A 23,052-nucleotide genomic window follows, 5' to 3' on the forward strand; every position below is an offset into this window, starting at 1 on the left:
CTATAGTCACATTATATTTTCAGAAGTACAAGTGCTTCGAAAAGAGTCATGTTATTATCAACTTTTTTCTTTTAATCACTTTCTATTACGTGGTTTACGTGGCATTATATGTATGCCATAACACAATATTATTCGATGCAGACACATAAATTTTTATAATTTTGTTGTCACGACATTCATATATGAAATACTTCTATATCGATCGTCTTTAAACAAGGAAAAATATTTTGCAAAAAATAGCATTTCCTGTTTACGAAACTTTTACGATGACAATGGCACGCGACGATGACCTTGTGTTCGTGCAGATTGATTATAATTCAACTCGGCAGCGTCAAATGAAATAACGTAGTGTCACCGTCTTATCGGGACAGACCTTGATCGCCGCATAACACATCCGTATAAATATTTTTCAGATCGCGTGATGTGCTTCTACGTCACGATTAAGGAAAACTTTCCTTGTGCTCGATTTGTGTGGTCGACTTTTACGCGGGCCTTCTCTGCGTTGTCTCTCTACAGCTTTCCTAAGATGCATCTTCCACATTGCCGAATGTGATAATAAAATTTAATTGAATTTCCCAGCTATTAGAGGAACGTCTCATCATATTTTTAAATCCCCCCGTAATTATAAATTGATATCGAACATCTCACAAATGTGAGTGCGATCAGTAGTAATCGTGTTTGTATCGAAAATCGAATCTTCTTGTTATCTTATTCTCTGGCTATGTGATTTTATTTGTTATTTAATTTAAAAAAAATTTTAATATTTTAATAAATTGATTCTCAAGAAATATTCCGTTTTTCACATCTATATATTGAATTTTAGCGTAAATTTCCAAACAAATTCTTTACGAAATGATTGCATGATTCTCCGAGCTGAAACATTTTTTAAAGGTAATATGATTTTTATTCTACTACTATTGAAAGCAATTTGCGTGTATTGCACCGAATCTATATTGCATAATGGGATCCAGTTTGTAATATCGAATTAGCCTCGCACTGTGCTATGTGATGCCATGTTGGCTGGTGGCAATCATCGTGGATGGTGGATGGCCATCGATTTCCTCGTTACGAATAAGCGTCATGCATCGCGGAACTAACTCACCGGACAGAGAAGATTTTAATTTTCCATATATATATATATACATCATAATTACGCGCATAAACATCGCGTTGCGATTCGCCGTGACAAGTTTCGCGACAATTATATCGGGTATGCCAAATGTTATTACCGAATATAGTGCTACAAAAGTGGCATGCGGAGACTTAGCGAGAGAACCGGCTGAGATCGGCTATCGTGATCCTTGCCTAGGCTCTCGCATTAGTTGGCCGGTAGTTCCTACATGGAAGTATGCATTTTCTACCGCGCGCATGTAACGGCCCTACACGTGCGTGTGCATTTGCGCGGATGAAAATGTTGGCGCGGAGGCAAACAGCTTGGCTGCTATGTCGGAACAAAGTCCCTTTGCGAGCGTGCGATGCTAGCCGCTGGGCAGCAAACTGATGGTAGCAACAACCCAGCAACGGTCATTTGTGTGTTAACGGCGTTGTACGCTCATGCGCGCGCACACATACACACTTACAAATACGTCGCGAATGTATGATGTGCGTCTGCGAATCATCGTGCATTCTGCATGCGCGCGCTAACAGCGAATCTTAAGATAGGCGCGGAGGGCTCCGGAGGAGACCGACTCGACGTTAGGATCACGAAGAAAGAATCCCTTCGTTGGACACATCGCCGCACTGACTGAGTCATGACTCTGATGAGCTAATGACGAACATATGCGCGCTCGCATATATTCGAGGAACGTAAATAAAGTCATCGGTATGTGGACGCGCGCAGCGATAGGAATGTTATCAGGCCTATTGGTTGCGCGTCGCAAAATTTTCATATAATTTTAGAAAATATTTATTTTTAACTTATTTCATTTTTGTACGATTTTTTTTAAACTTATCCCGAGACTCTCGAATTTTTTCGAAACTAGAAGGATGCGATAAAAATGAAATATACATGTTAATTAAATAAGTTAAAATTATATAATTGGACAATAAACGTGATTTACTATGCAATTTCTTTGATATGCTTTTTATGAATTGTTATAGCTTTGTAAGAAAAGTAATCAGGAAGTGAGAAGAAGAGAAAGTGTATCACTTAAAGATTGTTTCGAAATCACTTGGATGGCAGAAAAGCATCGATAAATGCCAATTAAATCGTCATTATCTATATCATTAAGTTACATTATCCCTAATACATCGTATCTAATCCATCGTATTCGAAACATTATGAAATCGATATTATTCTCCGCCTTTTCAAGTCGCATTTTATCGTTCACTGTCCAATTATATTCAGGCGATCGAGCCAATCCACAATATTACGGAGAGCTATTCTCGTGGATCAACTCGATCAGCTACTCCGGTTACAATAACTTCTCCATCGATGACTCCTGCGTCGCGCAACTTCATTGTTATTCCGATAAACCGGCGTCCTTTCTCCTCGATCTCGCCTCTGGTCATTTCATCTCTCACCCTCGCCGGCCTCGCTCTCGCGAGGGAGGGCAATGGAATTCGAGTCTGCGGAGAAGCATCCTACTTCTCCCACCTCCCCTCCATCGTCCTCCCGCAGCATCCAGTGCTCCCTTCCCTCGTCCCCTGTCGCTTCCTCGCATCTGTTCTCTCTCTCTCCTCCTTCTCTGTCACGCTCGTTGCGAGAATCCACAGGAATAGGATACGCACGAGGAGCGAAGAGGGGACGCGACCAGATAGAAACGCTATATTATTTAAATAGTGTGGCGACTACAGTGCGTGACCTTCTCGTCGACGTCGCGCCTGATTCCCCTCTTTAACCTCTTCAATCTCTCTCTTTCTCTCTCTCTCTCTCTGCGAACGAGCAAGAGGAGCGATCATCCATCTCGCTTGGCTCCCTTCCTCCCCGTCCAACACGACCCCACTACAATACCGTGGCTCACCCCTTAGTTCGCTCGGTCCCCTCCAGGTCGTCGTCGAGCGCACGAGTGCATCCCTTCCAACCAGGCTCCCGTCGATCTCCCTCGCACTCGTCAGCCTTCTCCTCTTCGTCTTTGCGAGCCCTACCGTGTTCACGGCCCTCGAAAGACCGACGCCGGCTCACCTCTCTCTCTCTCTCTCTCTCTCTCTCGGTCGCGCTGCGACGCGATGTTGCACGTTCGTGCACGATACAGGGTGGCTCGCAAGGACGAAGAATTAAACAAACTCCTTGAGGCGGTGACCTGCCGTCACCGCCGCTATGGCTTATGAATAAATGCACGTATGTACGAGAAGCATTTCGTGCACGACGGTGATGGCGGGTATCTATAAGCCACGTTTAAAGTAGATGTATCCGGAACAACACGGTGATGCGGGAGGGAGGTATACCGAGGATTGGAGATTCTCTTTGTCTGAGAAACCGTTTCTCTCTCCATGAAAGAACGAGCGTATACCACGAAGATCAATGAGCCTAAGCGATCTCTTTTCTGGGGATCCCTCCTTTATTAAACGCGATTCTACTTTAAGAGACGGTTAGGAAATGTAGGTATAACATAATGCTTTCGATAGTTGGTTGCCAATTATTAAAATAAGTTCTACGTGTATCACTTAATATATTTTTTCCATAGATGTATGAAACAGAGGAGGAAAGTGAAAGTTTTTAAATATACGATATAAATTTTTTTTTTTTTTTTAGAAAGGTAACGCTTTTCTTCAAATTATACAAGACACGAGTTATACACTTTGGCCCTTTCTCATACGAGAAAAGCTATTACAAACCCGAGAGAGAGAGAGAGAGAGAGAGAAGCATCTTTTAACGATCGGTTCTTACGATAAGTGAGCGTGAAGATTATAGCGGGCTTGAAGGCGCGCGTCCTTCCGGCCTTTCAAAATGCGTTCCCTTCCATTGCAGGCATTGCACGCACCGTAAACGTTTCGTGCATTCATCGTCAGATAGCAGCACGTTTCATCTCGTTTATGCATTCAAAAGATTTCGCGGTATTTAATAATCTTGTCGAAAAAAATTCGGATCCATATATATCATATATACTTATTTATTTACTATTTATTTATCTATGACAGTTAATCTCATATTAAATTTTCAAATATTATCAACAACAGATTGCATATAGCGATTCAATAATAAATCGATTAATTTTACATGATAAAGATTTGTATCGACTTGTGCAGGCGACAATAATTTATTTATAAAGAATATTTCAAGCACGTTATTTTCCGTATAAATCATTAACCGACAATTCTTAAGTAACGGAGAGTGTAATAATTATGATTACGTGGATTGGATTATATTTGAATTAGGAATTTTTCTCGACGTCTGAAAATATACTAATCATTATTTTCGGGAGAAAATTCGGTTCGGTGTTTTAAACGGATTGCCATCGACCACAATTCGGGACACCCGCTAGAGGGTTGAACGTGTACGAGTGGAAGTGCTTGTAAAGTGTATTCTCGGTACTCGTGTTACCGTCTTCCTCTACCCCCGTCGGACGTCGCTTCCGCACCCCATCCAGGTCGCACTCTCTTTCTCTCTCTTCCACCACTTCCTTCGTTCTCTCTTTCCTTAAACCATCTTTCGTCTGCTGCGTATATACAGAGTCGGCGCTCTATCAGCTTACTTCCTTTCGGAGCGATACGCGTTGTGCGTTGTAGGGGTTCCACGCTCCCCTTTCTCTCGAATCGCGTCGCTCATGTATTCTCAGTATAATTGTGCTCCCTGCGTGTCGACGGCTCGCTACTCGACGATTTAACGCCCCTTTGATCGCTTCTGTAGCTGCGGCGACGAATACACTTGAGACAATTCTTGTGAACGCGATAGATAAAGATTGATCGACGAGAAGATTATTGGCGTTTAAGTTTATAGTTAATTAAATTAATTTTAGAATAGACAGTCATTATTTATATAAAAGAGATTGCTATATTGCAGTAGATAACAAGAATAAAAATACAGGTAGAAATAATCTTTTAATAAATATGACTAAAGTAATATTAATCCTTTTTATCGATTATTCAATTGTATCGCGGCTCTAACGGCTAGAGAAGCCATCGGGAGAGCGGCAGCTTCTCCTCTCAACTATCTTAATTAATATCACTGTATTAATATAACTATCTTAATTATTACATATTCTATGGCAGAAATGCGTTATTAGACGCGAGAGATGGCAACATATTGTACTGCCAACTGTAGGGATTATCATAATATACGCGTATATTACACAGATCGATCTGTATGTATATGTGGATGTGCGTGTGTATGCGAGAGACACGTTGAAACCAATTCCGGTAGCGAGCCGCCTGTCTTCCGCGTAACTTTGCGAAACTCGAGCAAAACTTCTCGGCGCAAACATCAAGTTATTTCCTGATGATACGCTCGCCGCCCGCGGCTTACCCCTTTCGTTTGTCTCTCTCCCACCGGCACCCCTCTACGTGCGCCGGATTACTCTCTCGCGGCCGGCTCGTCGCTCTTCTCACTCCTTCACCCTTTCCGGCTCGGAGTAGTAATGCGCCGAAGCGGACGCTGTCGTCATCGCGTGTGGATGTGGACGCCTTCCCCTACGCTCGTAGTACAACGCCGCTGCGAGCGGAGCCTCCAACTGGCTTCGCCTCCTGTGCATCGCGTCGGCGGCGGTGGTGATAGCGGGTGGTGGCGTCGGCGTTGCCAAGTGTCCTCGACCATCTGCAACCGTTCCTCTCCTCTCCTGTTTATTGGTTTAATATTCAATACGCCTCGCTAGTTCAATGTGTAACACAGCGACAGAGGCACGGATAGAGAGGCACGTCCGTGAACGTATGCATCGTGCATCGGTCTGCGCTCACGGTTCTTCCCCTCTTTCTCCCCTCCCCACGGTCCTTTGTGTCCCCCTTTTCTTCCCTCTTCCCCTATAGCCCCTCTGTGGTATCGTCATCCCCTCTACTTTCGCTTCTCCCTCGGTTTTCCTCTCTCTTTCCCTCTATCTTACTCTTTCTCTCTCTCTCTCTCTCTCTCTCTCTCTTCCTCATCCCTATTTTTCTCTCCTTCTTTCTTCGTCTACCGGCGCTTCGTCCTTTTCCTTGTCCTCTCCCCGTCAGCGCGTCCTTTCTCCATCTCACCTTCACGCACGTCGCATTCTCTCCTAGATAATCGTAGCATCTTCTTTTCTCTCTTTCCGCTTTGCTTTTCAACCGTTCTTCCCCTCCTCTCTACCTCATCACTCTCCTCTATCCTTCTGCGCGACATATACAACGCTGTTATATGCGTGTGTATATGATGGAGAGGACGCCAGCGCGCGTCCCTGGTCCCTCGGGGGTTAACTACGTATAGTCAGCTAATAGAGTTTGTCGCGAGTCGACATGCGCCCTTCTTGGCCCAAGGTGTCGCGGCCTTGCCCCATATTTCTTCGAAACGGCTGGATAGACGTCGGAGTGACGTTCGATATCTCGTAGACGTCGAGTAGCTATCGGCGTCGATACGCGCGCATAATCCGTTGGATGGCGGAGACTATATACACACACCGCTATTCATCAAGGATCTATCTACATAATAATATATGATGTAATACCCACAGGTTTCACGCATCGAGCGACGAGATGCGTTTGCAACACATCACGATCTTTGCATATAAACATTATAATACTCGCAACGCAAATGATACTGTGCCACTCTTCAAATCGTTTCTACAAATAATGATCTAATACATATTACGTAAGAGGGTTGGGAAATAATTATTTATCTCGCGCTCTCTTGGACAATAGATTTTTAATTACGCGCATCCGGCCTAGGTAAATTGCATGTATATGCGTTTTGAATAGCGAATGAATTTATTCGCCTCTCGCCTGTTATTTATCGCCGAGCACTCCGAATATGAAGAGCGTTTCGATAATGCAATTCCGTATGCCGCGTACGTCGGCTATATTATGTTTTGCAAATAATGCCCAGGCACACACGAGGAACGGCCGCACTTGTACCCATGTACCTTCTATCGATTCCAGCCGAGTTCGAATTACGCGAAGTAATGATGGTTCACGGTGATATACGTGTAACATTGATTTCTGCGTTACGTCAGACCGATGATGTCCGGTGCGTGAAGTGCTATTGATTCACTGCCCTGCAGGCAGAATGGGTATACATATTCGATTTTCGAGTGGGCATAGTGGGTATCGTTTAGCGTCGGTTCTGACTCGACATCGAGTTCAAATCTTGATTTGTTTCTCGTTACGTCGAATTTCCACGATATCACGTCGGTTTTCATTAAATTTCTCGTTCCCTCCGATAATATATTTTTAAATGCAGTTTTTTTTTTGTTCATACGGGTGTGTGTGTGTGTGTAAATATATATTTATATCTATAAAAGAGAATTATTTTATATAATTTGTAAAATTAACTTTTAAAAATCGATAAATCGATCTCGGCTTTCCGACTTTAAATCTTATAATATTTTGGTGCAAATGGTCGAGTGCAAGAATTTTTTCAATTATCTTACAATAAAAGTATATATATCTTGCAAAGAATATTTTAATTTTTATATTTAGTTTATCATTTCCAGCTTTAGTTTGTTTACATTTATATATGTATATCACATATTGTGTGTGGTGCAAGTCAATGTGTAGTGCCGATTAAAAGGAATTTAACATGTAACATGGCGATGGTTAAACATAATTTATTCATTCAGTCTGCACAACCAATAATAGATCAAACTGAACATGACGTAATAATCAAATTTCAGCAAGATCAATGAAAATATATTCAATAATTTAATTAATCTTGATGTATAAATAACGTTGAAAAATGAAAAAAAAGAATAAAGACGCCAAACAAAAAAAAAAAAAGATAAAATAAATAAATAAATAAAAAAATAAATATGAACAACTCAACAAATAAATTAGTTCACAGAGGACATAGTATAGTTCTGTGTGTGTGTATGCGTGTATGTGTAAGTAATATGCACAATATTTTTATAAAATTCAAATAATTTTTAAATAAAGTGACATAAAAAAAATGTTAAAAATTTCGAAATTTATTTAAATATTGTATTTATAAAACATTTTAATTTTCATATTGTTTAAAAAATGTCAAAGAAACGGGAACATTTATTTTAGAAGCCATTATGTCATATTAATTTAAAAACCATTATGTCTCAGACAATTCAAAGAATTTTCAATTTTAATGGAGACATAAAAGAATTGTTTTAAGACCTAATATCATTAATTACACAGATTTCAAATCAATCGAATGATGCATAGTAATTTTATAAATATTCTTTTATTAATATTTTATTTTTAATGTTAGACATAGCACAAATTTTTCTGATTGTGCCATAATAAAATGAATATAAGAGATAAATTAATACATAAAAATGTTAAATGAAAGACCACATTTTTTGATTGCTCTTAGAAATAGTTCAGACACTTCGCTGACGGGGTGTAGGTCGGTTGGCAGTAGCGGCTAGTGACTGCTGCAACTACGAATAGTCGAGGCGGGAGCGATGACCAGATGTGCGGATGGCGCGCAGAATGGCATGGATAAGCGGACGAGAAGTGGTGTTGAAACGGATAGTACACATTCGGCCTATGTCCAGATTATGTGAGCCTCCTCATTCCTTTCCTTTATTCTACTCGGCGTGTAAAGGAGCGTCGCCTAGCTGCCGTCGTCGCACCGACAGCGTAACTTATTTCCGAAAATCGTCAACAACCACTCACCCCTGGGGTGCTAAACCAAGGACAATCGTCGAGATCTCGAAGTAGGTACTGTCTGGATATTACGGCGGTAAAGTCTCTAATGGTTGCGTGAAAAAATAATGGAGAATATCTTTGACTTTAAGCCAGACAAATTTAAAAGATTTATCTCCAAGTCAAAAATTTACAAGTAAAATTTATCACCAGACTTATAATCTTATTAAATTTAATATCTATATTGTCGGCAACAGAAGTTTGAGCATTCAGTTTGTCGTCAGTTTGTAAATTGTTTTTTTAAACAAGATACAAATACAGAAAAAAAGTTTTGTTTATAAAATTTTGTAAACCACAAAAAAGTATATATTGATAAGACATTGATAATAGAATTTTATATCATTATTGGGATTATTAAAATTTGATAATCATTGATGATTTTATCGGCAAAAGCTCGAAACGTAATAATGATAGATCTCGCGCTGCTATTGGATATAATACGACATAATCGGTAATAGTTTTTTACATCATACACACAATTTTTTATTTGTAAAAAAACTTTATTTCAATACTTGACATTTTGATATGATCGTAGTGTTCTAAAGCCCAGCACTTTTTTTTCATGATGTATTGAAAAAATACTCGAGGTTTGGCATTTACTTAATTAAGGGAAGGCAAAGATTCTTGCTGAATTGTCGACAATATGAGCAACAGAGGCGGATATTTTCGTCACCATTGTCACTTTCAAAGTTTGTCAATATTATTACCTGAACAAGACCTGAAAGGTCGCCGAAGGGATGAGTGCGGCCTCTTTCGTTCCGCTAATACGAAAATAAGAAAACCGGATGCTACTGTCAGATAATTTATTACGCTATTGAAAAAAAAGTGCAATAAAGGAAAGTGAAAATTGATTTTCAAGCCTAACATTCATTTGGTATACCTAGAAATATCTAACAAGAAAAATTTTGTTTTCAGGTAGATGGTGTCACAATGGAAATATTTCTCTACGGACAATTGAAACGTCACAGCCTAACATTTTAACGCTTCATATAAACGAGAATGGAAAATTTTGGAGTTATTGGAAATAACTACTAATTCATTATATTTCAGATTACAATAGATTTCAGTGGCATTGTTGTGTGAAACTGTGAAAAGAGGTAAAGGCAAAAATCAGAATTTTCAGGTAGCGAAGAAATATATTTGACAGAAATATAAAGTTAAATGTGGATATTTGTTTAAAGTTTCATAGTTTAAATGCACGGTAGATTTAAAACGCTCGAATTATTTAAGAAAAGTGATTAATGACCAATCTGTATAAACTTAAATTATTATTTCTCATATATACAGGCATGCTTATAGTTTAAATAATAAATATCCTGAAATAAATAAACTCACTAATTTAATTTAATAATATTAGATTAAAAGAGTCAATTGTATCGAGAATTTCATTAAAGAAAGAATAAATTTTTGCAAAAAATGTATGAAGATACGCAGAGAATCTATTGATAATCGGTCCTGTTTAGGGAATTTTAAATTTTTCAAAAATGCAATTAAAAAAGTATTTGAAAATACTCGAAGTATTTCCAAAACATTTGTAGTTTAGATTTACAATTTGTCCGATCTACTTCACCTTCTTTGAATAGTATACTCAACGTTTCAACATTATCATTTGATATTGTCATATTTATAATTATAATATTATTATATATTTCTCATCAAAAAATCAAAATGACAGTTTTCAAATTTTAAGGGAAAATAAATGATTCCCGCAAATTTGGCTTTAAGATCGCAAACACAATGAATTCTCGTTCAAAATTTACTTTGATTTTTAATTAGACGATTAATCAATAAAATATTTAATATCGAAAATTTTATGTTTATCACAAATTACGACTTCTTTTGATAATTTTACGAAACAAAAAAGTTGACTCCAAATTTAAAGAAGACATCCTCTCTTAAAAATAAAATAACGTATGATGCCGAAAATAAAGTAACGACTGATCACCCTGTGCGTACCGTTATGTCGATGCAAGTCAAACTGAGATGTGTAACGCGAAAGTAAAGTGTAAACATCGTGTAATGTCGATCCTCCTGGTCTCGAAAGGAGTCCGCGGTGAGCGCAAAACGGCGTCGCGCGATCGAGCGGAATGCAGGAAGAGGAACAAATGGAACACTGCGGCACAGTATCGAGGAAGAAGACAAGCTGAAGAGAGAGAGAGAGAGAGAAAGATTACACAGTGATTCGCGAAGCACGCCATCGATCGCGCTCGGAGAGCGCGCGATACTTACATATGCGTGTTACACGCTCAGGGCCCAACGCGGGCGAGGAACTATCGTCGATACGTGCCTGTCAGTCGTTAACCGAATAAGGCTCAAGTGCCGAAGCGGTAATCTTGGTCGATGAGCCTTGGCGTCGTTTTGCCACTCTGTAAAGAGGGCCGTGCAACTCGGCGGCAGGCCGGCCGACCGACCGGGATCGGCGCAGTCATTGCCACAACGAGTAGAAAATATACTTTCAAGCCTAACGGGATAATGTCGCCATAGTGACCTGGACGGCCTATTATCTTTTTCCGTGAACCATAATACGGTGGTAACACAGAGCGCCGTATAGCATAACACGGTATTATAGCATTGCCTAGATAACTGATCAATGAAGACGTCACCCCTGTATGTATCCACGTATGTACGTGGGCGTGCGTTTTCGCGAAATGCTTGTGGATTCATTTGCCCGATTTACGATTAATTTTTGCATCTGATATTTACTGTGAATTTGATGGTTTTTTCTGAAAGAAATTTTTGTTGTAATTTTATATATATGTATAAAGATTTTACACATTTTATGATGTCTTTTGGTTAAATGTGCAATACTAAATGATTATGACTAATTGATATTTATATAGGTGTTGCCATTTTTAAAAAGGATTTTAAAAAATAATATATAAATCTACATTTCCTTTTTTTTTTTTCAAAAACACATTGTGTACAGACACGTATCAAACATTTTTTAGATAGGAGGTTTTGATATATCCTTATGGGTTAAAAAGAATGAGTATTTTTGAATTTTTGGAGTAGCATATTTTTTTAAAATTAAAACTTTGTAAATATTATTATCATATTTTTGTCAATGATTATATTAAATGCAGTAAAATGTAATATTTTTGAGAACTCGAGGATTGTTTGAAAAACTTTTTAAGTATTTAAGTGCAGTGTCGCACAATCATTTCTCAGTGAAAGGAATCGGTAAAAGTAGGCAAGTCTAATAAAAGAAAGCCTACTTTTACGTGCGAACTCTTAAATTATTTGCATTTTCTATAGTATCGGCTATTGTCTTCATGTATAGATTTATGTTCTCATTTCTTCACAATCTTTACGATTGTTAAACTTTACTCGCGCAAATGCTTGCTTTGTATCAAAGAATTCCAAGATCGATTATAGAACGATACGAAAAATCTATTACAATTATACTAAATTTTACGTGTTTAATTTGAAAAATTTTAAATAATTAAAAATAATAATATTAACCAAATATAATAATTTAATTCAAAACTTTATTATCAAAAATATGTATTGACAAAATTAAATAATACAATAAATATAATAAAAATTTTTGTTTAGAAAAAATCAATTTAAAATTAAGTAAAAAGTCGCCTACTGAAAGACTGTACAGATTTGACACATCCTGTGTATACGAGCCGGATTTCATAAATGGTCTGTAACATATACATAGATCACTTCTTATTGTTAGATCGGCGAAATTGTATCGATTGGAATGCGCACCTGAGAGAGAAAGAGATGAAGGCAGAGAGAGAGAGAGAGAGAGAGAGAGAGAGAGAGTCAGAGAGAAAGCAAGGAGGGAAAGAGAGAACGAGCGAAAGAACGTGTGCAAGAAAACGGACATGCGCGACAAGTATTGCACGTGTAACGACGAGGGCACGCGAATGCCCTCGATGTGTGTTGCCTGCCGGTGAACGATGAACATATTTGCGTTATTATTAGGCGCGCTCCATAAGGCGTCACCCTCTCTGGTGTGTGCCACGCGCTTCTTCCTCTTTTTACTTCTGAAAGTTGTTTATAGCGCAAGGCCACGCGACGCCTGCGAGAGCCCGCACCCTTCCTCCTCGACTTCCTGCGCACTTCCTCCTCCTGCACATATCGCACTTAAATAGCATGCCCAATCGGTGACGTCGGTCTCCTCGTGGTTCCGGTTCGCGACGAGACGTGGGCTCGCTTCGTGAGGAACGGAATGCCGCGATCGACATTGCCGAAACTGAGCCTGGCGCTTTTAAATGCCGCCGCCTCCGTTTGTTTCCGAGTGACAACCCTTTGGTTGGTTATCCTTCCCTCTCTCCCTCGAGCGATGTTCCTATTAGACTTAATACTAAATATAGTGGTAAACACGTGTTTCTCATTAACTTGGACGGTTACGATGTGAAAAAGATCCGTCGGCGATGTGAAAATAGTCATCGAATCCCCCTAAAGATACACAATGAAAGTGTCGTCGCACGTAACGATCGTGTTGATTTGCGATCTATTTTCCGCCAACGTTTTGTGAGCCAATTTGCTTAGATGTTAGATCATAGATACGCACAATGATGATGTGAGAAATGTCTGCATATTTTTTAATGCATTATTGAAGATGAGTCCTGTATTCTGTAATCCTGTAGCCCTTTTATTATTTAATCTTTATTCAAATATATTTAATATTTTAAGAATTGTTTAAATTCTCTCTCTGAAAAAAAATTTAAAAAATTATCTCTACCAAATTTAGTACAAATTTAGGAATAGAAATTATTTCAATTATTCTTGTTTTAATTAAGTTAAGTCATTTAATTAAATTGAGAATTAATAATTTTAACAAATAGAGCTTCATAATAAATAAATAACAAGACTCCCTTTTTCAATTAAATGACACTTTAACTGATCTATATTGGAACTAATTAAGTATTAAAATTTTTAAATTGTTGAATTAAAACATTTCCAACTTGAACTAAAATATTATATAATATACTGTATGGCTTAAAAGAATCAATATCAATATTAAAACAAAGATAATTTTGAGACGTACCCTATATATTTAAAATTCCTACAGCGCTGAATATAAATGTAACAATTTTTTATGAGCAATTATTGAAAGAGTGTAAAAATGAAAAAATAAAAGAATATATAATTAATTGTAACTCTAAATGTTTAACGCCCCGATTTCTCACTCGATTGGAAAGAACACATAACGGAAGCTATTGTAATCGATATGAAAGCTATCATAGATTTTCACAAGAGAGAGAGTCGTGCGATGTTTCATTTTCGCTGGCACGGATAGCGATCCGGATGCGACGAAAATATTTTCCCTTTGCATTGATTGCCAATGCTAATTGAGAATTAAATATTTTCATGTACTCTTTAAAGCGACATTTTCTCTCCAGATAATTAATGATAAGAAAAATTTCTTTCATTAGTACAGAATTTCTTTCATCTTACATAGTTTAATGTAAAGTTGTTGTATGTAGGTGGAGTCAGTATTTGCGTGAACAAACGCGAATATTTTCCACGTATCCGTGAAACTATGCGTAAATACGGCCTCATTGGCGCCAAAATTAATTCTGGAAGGGATTTCGTTGATGACCAAAAATAAAGTGGATGCTCCTACGCAGGCGCATTGTACGAACGCGATGTAAGGGAAGTAAAAATACATACACTCGGCTATATACATTGTAGAGAGCGACGTTTCGATTCTTGTCCCATGATTTATTCGCTTGCATGGTTGCTCGAATTGAGCCACCGTTCTCGAGGGGTGCATCCCCCATCTCTTATGGGTATGGTACATACGAACTCTACCATTATTCCCGCGTGATCGAAATGTGCTATGACTAATATGGGGAACGATGTAGTCAAACGAGGTCGCACTTTCTCTATAATCGTACATTCGATTGTATTATCTTATAGTAATTGTCTTGTATCTTTAAACCGCGGAATAAAGCTTTATTTATCCCTACTAATATAATCATAATCAATGTTTAAATGATGAAATTATTCTCTTAATTAAAATTTTATTAGATACAAGCTTTTCCTATTTTTTAATAATCAACTTTATTTTTCTATTTATTGCTGAAATAAATTTTTAAAATAATATTCATTTGACTTTGAATAAAAAAAAATAAAATTTTATTATTTTTTTACTTATATTCTTTAAAGAGCATAATACTGTACATAATAACTAAAATATCATCTATTAGTCACCGATACTTTTATGGGAAACATTTACATATGTATATGAAACGCTAAATATATTGTGGAAGAGAGAAAAAAAATCTATATATATAAATAAAAAATGTACACCAAACTTGAAACGCCTTCTACATCATTTTATATCGGTATTTGACAAAGATCTGTGTTTTGATAACATAATTAAACTAAGATTAATTAAAATACACATAAACATTGTCCTAAAATTATAATAAAATTATAATAAAATTTTATCGCCTCGTAATAAATAAATATAGAGAGTAATTGACGTCAAATCAATTAACTTTATGAGTCTGCGTATTCGGAAGTGTACCATCGTAATCGAGAGCAAGATCTATTTGTCGAGAGCCCGGCGTGAAGTTTATAGATCAGGTTTCTCAGCCCGTGCGTCTTGGATGACGCAGGTTAATTTGACGATGAACACCTTCTCGTCGATGGCCGTGACGCGTTCGAATTAATACATCGTAATGAATAATTCATGTCGATCGTTGCTTATCGATCGGCGATAATGAAAAACCCGCCATCGACCGTCGACCGTCGCGGCTCGTGCCGATCTCGTTCTCGGCTTTGATGTAAGCGATTCTATGAACACAGGGGACGCCGACACACATTAGAGAATCGAATAACTCGGTTAATCGAATGAATTGGTAACTATTATCCAATTACCATGATAATTACTGGCGAGGCTTCATTATTTGATTCCATTCTCGCTTCACAGAAGTAAAGCAGCAAAATGAAGATTTCGTTGACACACAAAAAAGTAATTTTAGAAAATAAAGTTTAATTAAAGTAAAATAAAAAAATATAAACACATGAAAAGATCTTGCTACTCAAGCTACCAAACTCTCTAAATATTATGACAATTTATTGAAATTTTTATTGAAATTTTATTAATTCTGCGTTATCGATATTATTAATATATAAATCTTTAGATCTTATACGAGCTCATTTTTAGAAATAAAAATTTTTGAACATTTAGATTACTCTTTCGCGCGCATATGTATACATATTCTTTAGTTGGCGGATATATCACGGATATAGAGACTTCAAAATTCTTATACTTTTTTAAATATTGTTTATCTGGATACCTAAGAAGATTATTTGCGAACAATATCAGTTTGTGTCTTTTTAAAAATTTTACTTTTACCGTCAAAAATGTTCACAACCTCTTTCTCTTTTTATAAAATAAAATGAATAGATCTTTTGAAAAACTTTTTTTTACCAAAATTTTGAAAAAGTTCTTCAAATATGCATTGCACTCATTGTCAAGCAGGTCTCGATATACATATAAACAAATATACAAATAAATCCAAAGCTAGCAGACAATTAATTGATGCAATAACCAATTGGTATACTATTAGTGAACAACACACTATGCAGATAGAAGTGACGGAACGATTGGCAGTGGAGCGCATAAGTCGGTCGTCGCATTATTAATTAAGATCCTCTTCGTAACCCGGATTCGTTGTATGTAAAAAGTTTAGGCGCAAAGTCGGGGGCAGCCAGTGAAACGGTGGAAGGCGATTGAGTGAAAAAAAGGGAAAAACGAAGATGAGAGAAGGAGAGAGATTGGAAATCCACGCAGCGTGTGTGTACGACCGGTGGGCCTCTTGGATGCACCGGCTTGCAGTTCCGCCACTGATTGGCACTGTGGCGGAGAATGGCGTTGCTTACATATGTGTGTGTGTGTGTGTATATATATGTATGCGGACACTCGAGCGCGCATTGGTGAGAAGCTGGCGATGTGCACGCGCACATGTACATACACGCGTGTATATACGTAAGCGGTTTGGCAACACGGCCGGTGTAAAGCCCGTAACAGCCTGTTGGCCAACATCGCTCTGGGCATTGCGCATGCACATGCGCGTGCACGCCTCCGTGACACTTTAAATAAACCATGGTAGGGTGTAAAAGGGGGGCACCACCGAACAAAAATGATAAACCGCTATAAAAATACCGATATAGACGAGATCGCGCTGGCGCGGGCAAACGCGGTGAGTGCGCGAGCGCGCGCGGACGCGAGCGCGCTCACATGTTGATTGGTCCAGCGGCCGTTTGTCTGTCTCGATGTATTTATGGAACGAGTACTAAGGGCGCAACACACACACAGTGTGTGTGTGTGTGTGCGCGCGCGCATTCCCTTCGCGGAAAATCTGTGTCACCTATTTAATCAGCTTTCCCTCTTTCCATCTGTTTCTCTATCACATATACCGATTAGATCTGCGATGATTTCGTTGCCTAGAAAGATAGTATATGCTTAACAATTTTGTATTATAGCTGTATTTATCTTGATTTCCACAGACTGAATGCAAAAATGCTAATGATTTTTCATTATTTTTACTCACGCATGTATATTGATAGAAATATTTCACGTATCGTATAAATAGCGGGTCAAAAGAGGGTAGCACGTGACCCGTAATCGAGCGACCTTTTCATAAAGCGTAGGTTTGAAATTATTAGGCTTGTTTGGCCCATCTATTTACGTAATTTTAAATGGCAATTAAGGAATCATGAGTTAATTATTATCGTTTTTTTCACTCATTAATTGAACATGGAAAAGTAAAAATAAACACTTCTGTAATATGCGTAATATGTGTGCGTATGTGTATCATTTATATATTTTATTGACTTCTAATTTAGTAATAAATTCAATCATCTGGCAATATAATACTTTCTGTGATATCAGAATTCTCTTCTCTCTAGAAATATCTCTCATTGTCAGATATGTCTCTTACAATTAGAAATATTGCAAATAAATATTACTTTACATCGCATTAGCTATATATAATATAAATTTATAAATTTCAGATTAGAAAACATGATATACGAACACCAAATTAAAATTTACGCAATTTAGTCAAAAGTTTATAAAGAAAAAACACTAAAATTTATTCATAAAATCATTGACAAATATAAACAAGCGTTTGAACATTTAAAGACATCATATGCAAAAATGTCAATATGTGAGATAAAATTAATTCGTTTAAAGATTTATTATTACTTTGTGTCCGACACTAAATTTGATCGTTTTCAGTTATATATAATACAAAGATTGCTGGTAATTTTATCATGAGCTGAGAATTATATAGTTACATTTAATGCTAGATGGAAATATGAGCCTGAAAGATAGTTATTTTCAAGAGAGATAAGCAATAATTTCAATCATTTTTAAAATTCCATTTTTAATATTACTTTTTTCAAGTTTAACTATGATTACGATAGTTATTAAGTATATGAGAATTTAATAACGAGATCTGGTCATATACATTTACCTCTTTCTCAAAAATCTATAAAATAGAAATAGATAGAAAGAGAGAGATAGAGACAAATGCCGTCAACGAGCAAAATGATAGATCGTATTTAGAAAGTATTCCAGCATACACGCATCACGCAATCGTATCAAATCTATGAAAGTCCACCTACATGTACCTTATACACATACTATTCACATACTATTCACTTCAAGTAGTGAAACTTGAGATGTCCTCTCGTGCTGCACTTATACGTCACGATTAAAAAATATGAAATATGAAACGCATTTACAACAAACTTTAGTGGATTCAAAGTCACAGTATAATTATCCTCTTAAAAATATAGTTACTAGGAATTATTATTGCATTTAATATCATAATCGCTTTTTGCAAGTTGTGAAAAAAAAACTTACTTAACAAATATTTTATTATTTTATTATTTTTAGCATACTAAAGAAAGGCTTAACTAATTAGTTTCTAGCCATTATTAAAAATATTAGATCATCATTTGTATAAATAAAATTAGTAAGTTGTGTAAATTTTAAGAAACGTAGTTACTTTTTATAATATTTCAATAATTGTCATGTATTTTAATGAATTTTTTATTATTAAATAAATTTTAGTTTTTATATATTTTATAATACGTATAATTTTTTCATTGGAAATTTATTGTGTAGGAGTGTGTGTATGTCCTATTTACTCAATTTTAAGTTTTATGGATTGCATGATCTTATACGATTTTTTCTTGAGAGAGAATCCTGTGTGAGAGAAAAAGTATCACTAACCAATTATCTTTACTTTCAAACAGAATATCGTATGAGGTTGAGTGCAAAAATTTTAAATTGTTATATTTTATCACTAGCTTCCAAGATGTGGGAAAAAAATAATCATTATTTTCTTAGTTTCAAAGTGATTCTCTATAATTCCTTTTTATTTTTGCACATAAACAATTTTGCTCATAAATTATTAAAAAACTCTTGCGATCTATATAAAATAAGTCAATTAAAAAAATATATATTATTGAAATTATAAAATGTCATGCTTGGCATTTCTTGTAAGCAAATGCAACTGTACAAAATTCTGTATAGATAAAATATATTTTACAAATGTGTCAATGGATTGAAGGAGTTAATGATTCTCTGTGTGCGCATTGTTATTAAATATTGCTAGACAATTCTTGCTATTGTAGTTTGTTTCAAACAATTTAGATATTATGTAACATAGCATTATATTTCCTTCGTGTCCCCTCCATATATAAAGCTTGCCAGTAAGCGCTGATTTGGGATGCAGACAAGCGGTGATTTACGTCAATGGACCAACACGCAGATCAGGTAGAACAGTTAGACCTATGTGTAATGAGCTGTTGTTTGCACAGCAATGCGAATAACACAGGTAACTTGCATGCGAAAATCAACCAAGTTCTCGGTCGCAGATGTATAATAAAATTCTGTTATTGCCGATAGATCCCCGTTATTGTCTAATGATGCCAAATGTCGTAATACAAAAACTCTTGTGTTCTCCATGTTACCTTACATTGTGTTCGCAGTATCACATTACAAAAAATTGCCAATTGCACTTAAACGAATGCACAGTTGTATTTTCGATTAAATGCATTCGCTTGTTCTTTCTTTCTTTCTCTCTCTCTCTCTCTCTCTCTCTCTCTCTCTCTCTCTCTCTTTCTTTGTATCCAGAATTTGTATCGACGTATACATCGAACTCCTTCTATGTCAATGTTTGAAAACAATGATGTTTTCAGCAATTTTAAAAGTACATTTTTGTGCAAAGAAATGCGTTTCGCGATTCTGCCTATAAATGCTCGCTTACAGCGGCCGTTATGTCGTGTCACATGTCCTATTGCCACATACGCTCTACGTTCGCGCGGTTCTGTAATTTTCTAAAGCTATCGTGCGCGCATGCGATGCGATGTTTGTTACGTGTATTAAATGTCGACGCAACCATCACGCAACGCTTGCGTCATTCTGGTAGAGACAAGCGATTGATTTAGATGCGTCAATGAGTCATCGTACAGACAGACCATCAAAAGATATTCGCGTATCCCCAATCGTACATGACAATTCACAATTTTCCGTATGACGCAACGTCATAATATAAAATGCGAAAAGTACTCATGAAATGGATTGTACAAAATCTATGAAAATGAAAAAAAAAATGCTAATATAAATTTATTTTAATCTAGAAATTTTTATTTCTTTTATTATAGCCTAATTATAGTTTTATATGCATTACAATAGCTGTTAAAATGATTTTTTGAATATAATGAAAACATGAGCGCATTTTAGCACGGACACGACTGATTGATGACTGTCAAAGATCTCAGAGTTGACATTCAAATGTCAGAGTTCAGTAGCATTTTTAATTTAGATTATTAATGTGATTCAGCGTACACGGTTGCGATAAATTTGTTAGATATTCATTTCGATCGTGTAATAGATTAATGATTCAGTAAAAATATATACAATAAATCTCGATCCGATGAAGATTATCTGTGTAATAAAAAATGATATTTACGGCTTAGAAGACATTAACAAATAAATTAATTTGACTAGCACTAATTAACTAGCAATTATGTGCATGTAATTTTTATATATATAGACAAAAGTAAATACTCGTAGGATATAACAGTTTTATTGCGTATAATATCGAAAGGAAATTGTATATAATATGCATATACATAGTTAAAATAATTATTTTATATGTTTCATATTATATAATTAATAATATAAAATAGATTTTAATCATTTTTTATGCAATATTTTGCCTATAAACAAATAATGCCATTTAATATAGTTCTATTATGTTAGACACAAGTTGACGGGTAAATTATTACTTTTGTCGATACTGTGTAAAGTCTGATCAAAATTATACTGGTTTCTATCTTGAATTTCTACGATGATGTCCTTGAGATCGATTCGCGCGCGTAGAGCAGCAATTTCCGCGTTCGAAATTCGGCATTTGCGGCAAATGTTGATACAATACTAAAGCAGTTCTCGGCGATTTGCGTCAGCAGTGAAACAATAGATTCTGTTGCTCGCGTTTAAACAGCCGCGCGCCAGTATCGATGATGTAAAGAGAGCGGGAGAGTAAAGGGGAGGAGAGAGGGCGGGGGGGCCAGGAAATACTAGCGTTAGGGTGGATATATATATATATATATATATATATTGGTTTGTTGTCATTATCCTGTAATACATTAATGACGCGTCAAGTCAGCGCATGACAACGCGGTCACCCTCTCTGGCGCAACGCAGCTGAGGTCCATCCATAGTCCTCTCTCCCACCGCTTTCCTCCTCTCTCTATCTCAATCCTCTCTAGAATCACCATCTTCTTCCCACCTTCGCTCTTACCCACGCGTCAGTCTCTTTCGCTCGTTCAGTTGCTCCCTATCTCCGTGCCAACCCCTCCTCCCTTTTCCTCCCTGAACTCTCTGCTACTGGCTCGAGCTCTGTGAGGAGATCAATAGAGATCCTGCACCCCCGAACCTCCTCTGACGCGGTGGAAGAGGACAAAGGTACTCACCCTGATGTTCCACTCGCGTTGCTGCCTGCTCCCTACGATATGTACACATACATACATATGTGCATGTATATAATAGTGTAAGCGCCTTCGACGCAAATTTCGTACGAAAAATGAAAAAAGGTATAAAGGAATGCTTTACGTGTGTCGTGCGTGTGATTTATAGAATAAAATTTTGTTTAAGCATGAAATTTAGTAAACATAGAGTAGTATCGACATTTGCCGCAATATGCAACTATCTTACCTTTTCAGTAGTATAAGTCAATTGCACAATATCTTCAATTAAATTTATTAACAACATAGAAAATTGTTTACAATTTCCTTACAATAAATACAATTCAGTAGTTTATGATTCTTTTGTCAAGTTTTTTTTATTAAAAAATAATTAAATTTGAGACATTAATGACAGTTAATTATAGATAAAAAAAATTCTAACATCTAGAAAATTTAAAAAAACTTTTTTTGCAGATGAAATTAATATATAAAATTAATATAAAATTTTTACAAAAAAAATAAAACTGTTTCACATATATATTTAATACACTGTGATTGTTAAGAAACTCGATTGTTTTCATACAGAAACGTTATATTATTGCTGTAATTATTGTATATTTATTATAATTGGCAATCTGTGTGTACATCATCATAAACATTAGATATCTTATTAATTTATTTATAATAGATGAGCGGCTGTGTGTAATTTCATAAATATAAAAGCATGAATTTTCCAAGTAAACGCATTTGAGAGGTGCGAGTTTCTTCTCGTATTTCTAATTGGATCGCTCGGAATTAAAATGCTGATCGCGAAACTATAATCGTACGCGTATAGAATTTTCATAAAGTTCCATCCGTAATTTCCATGCAGAATTCATTAAGTACCGCGACCGAAAGTTCGCCGCTCGATTATGTCGATGGACTATTCGACTTTCGATTCGTTTGCGCCCGCAGTGGGCCGCGGTTTTGTGGAGCACTCTGTGCAACAACCGGTGCAACCGCGAATGCACTTTCTTCTCGCTTCCGTGCCATGCGGACACGTGTGCGCACACAGATTCGGCGCTTTTAACAGACACGCGCGACCGCGCGCGTTACACGCTCTCACAAAATTTCACCTCCACGACGCGGCACACGACCGACTACATGGATGCAGCCTACTTATTGTCGGGCGCCACGCGAGAAGGACATCGATTATATTGAAGACGAAAAAAAAGTCTCACGAGTCAATTGTTACCGCGGAGAAAGTTATTCCACCGTTATTCTTTCTTCTACGCTGTCGTAAGACAACGCCTACGCTTTTCCGGGTATAATCGACCGCGTTACATAAAAATGCATAGAGATAATAATAATTTTCTCGTTCGCAACAGAGAACAC

At 36.8% G+C, this 23,052-nt stretch overlaps 1 protein-coding gene and 1 long non-coding RNA gene across 4 annotated transcripts in view; both read left to right on the plus strand.

Moving 5' to 3' along the window:
* LOC126857382 (uncharacterized) overlaps positions 1-10,148 on the plus strand; it is a 29,294-nt gene extending 19,146 nt beyond the window's left edge. For 2 of the 3 annotated variants that reach the window (XR_007688488.1, XR_007688491.1), the window contains exons 4-6: positions 8,387-8,732; positions 9,257-9,561; positions 9,641-10,148. This is a non-coding gene — a long non-coding RNA (uncharacterized LOC126857382). Of the gene's footprint in view, positions 1-8,386; positions 8,733-9,256; positions 9,562-9,636 lie in introns of all 3 variants that reach the window. The other variant, XR_007688489.1, reaches the window with a different exon arrangement.
* LOC126857322 (uncharacterized) overlaps positions 1-23,052 on the plus strand; it is a 91,456-nt gene that overhangs the window by 46,703 nt on the left and 21,701 nt on the right. The gene's annotated exons all lie outside the window — the stretch shown is intronic.

Source organism: Cataglyphis hispanica, chromosome 2 (assembly GCF_021464435.1).
Source record: "Cataglyphis hispanica isolate Lineage 1 chromosome 2, ULB_Chis1_1.0, whole genome shotgun sequence".
Lineage (NCBI taxonomy): Eukaryota > Metazoa > Arthropoda > Insecta > Hymenoptera > Formicidae > Cataglyphis > Cataglyphis hispanica.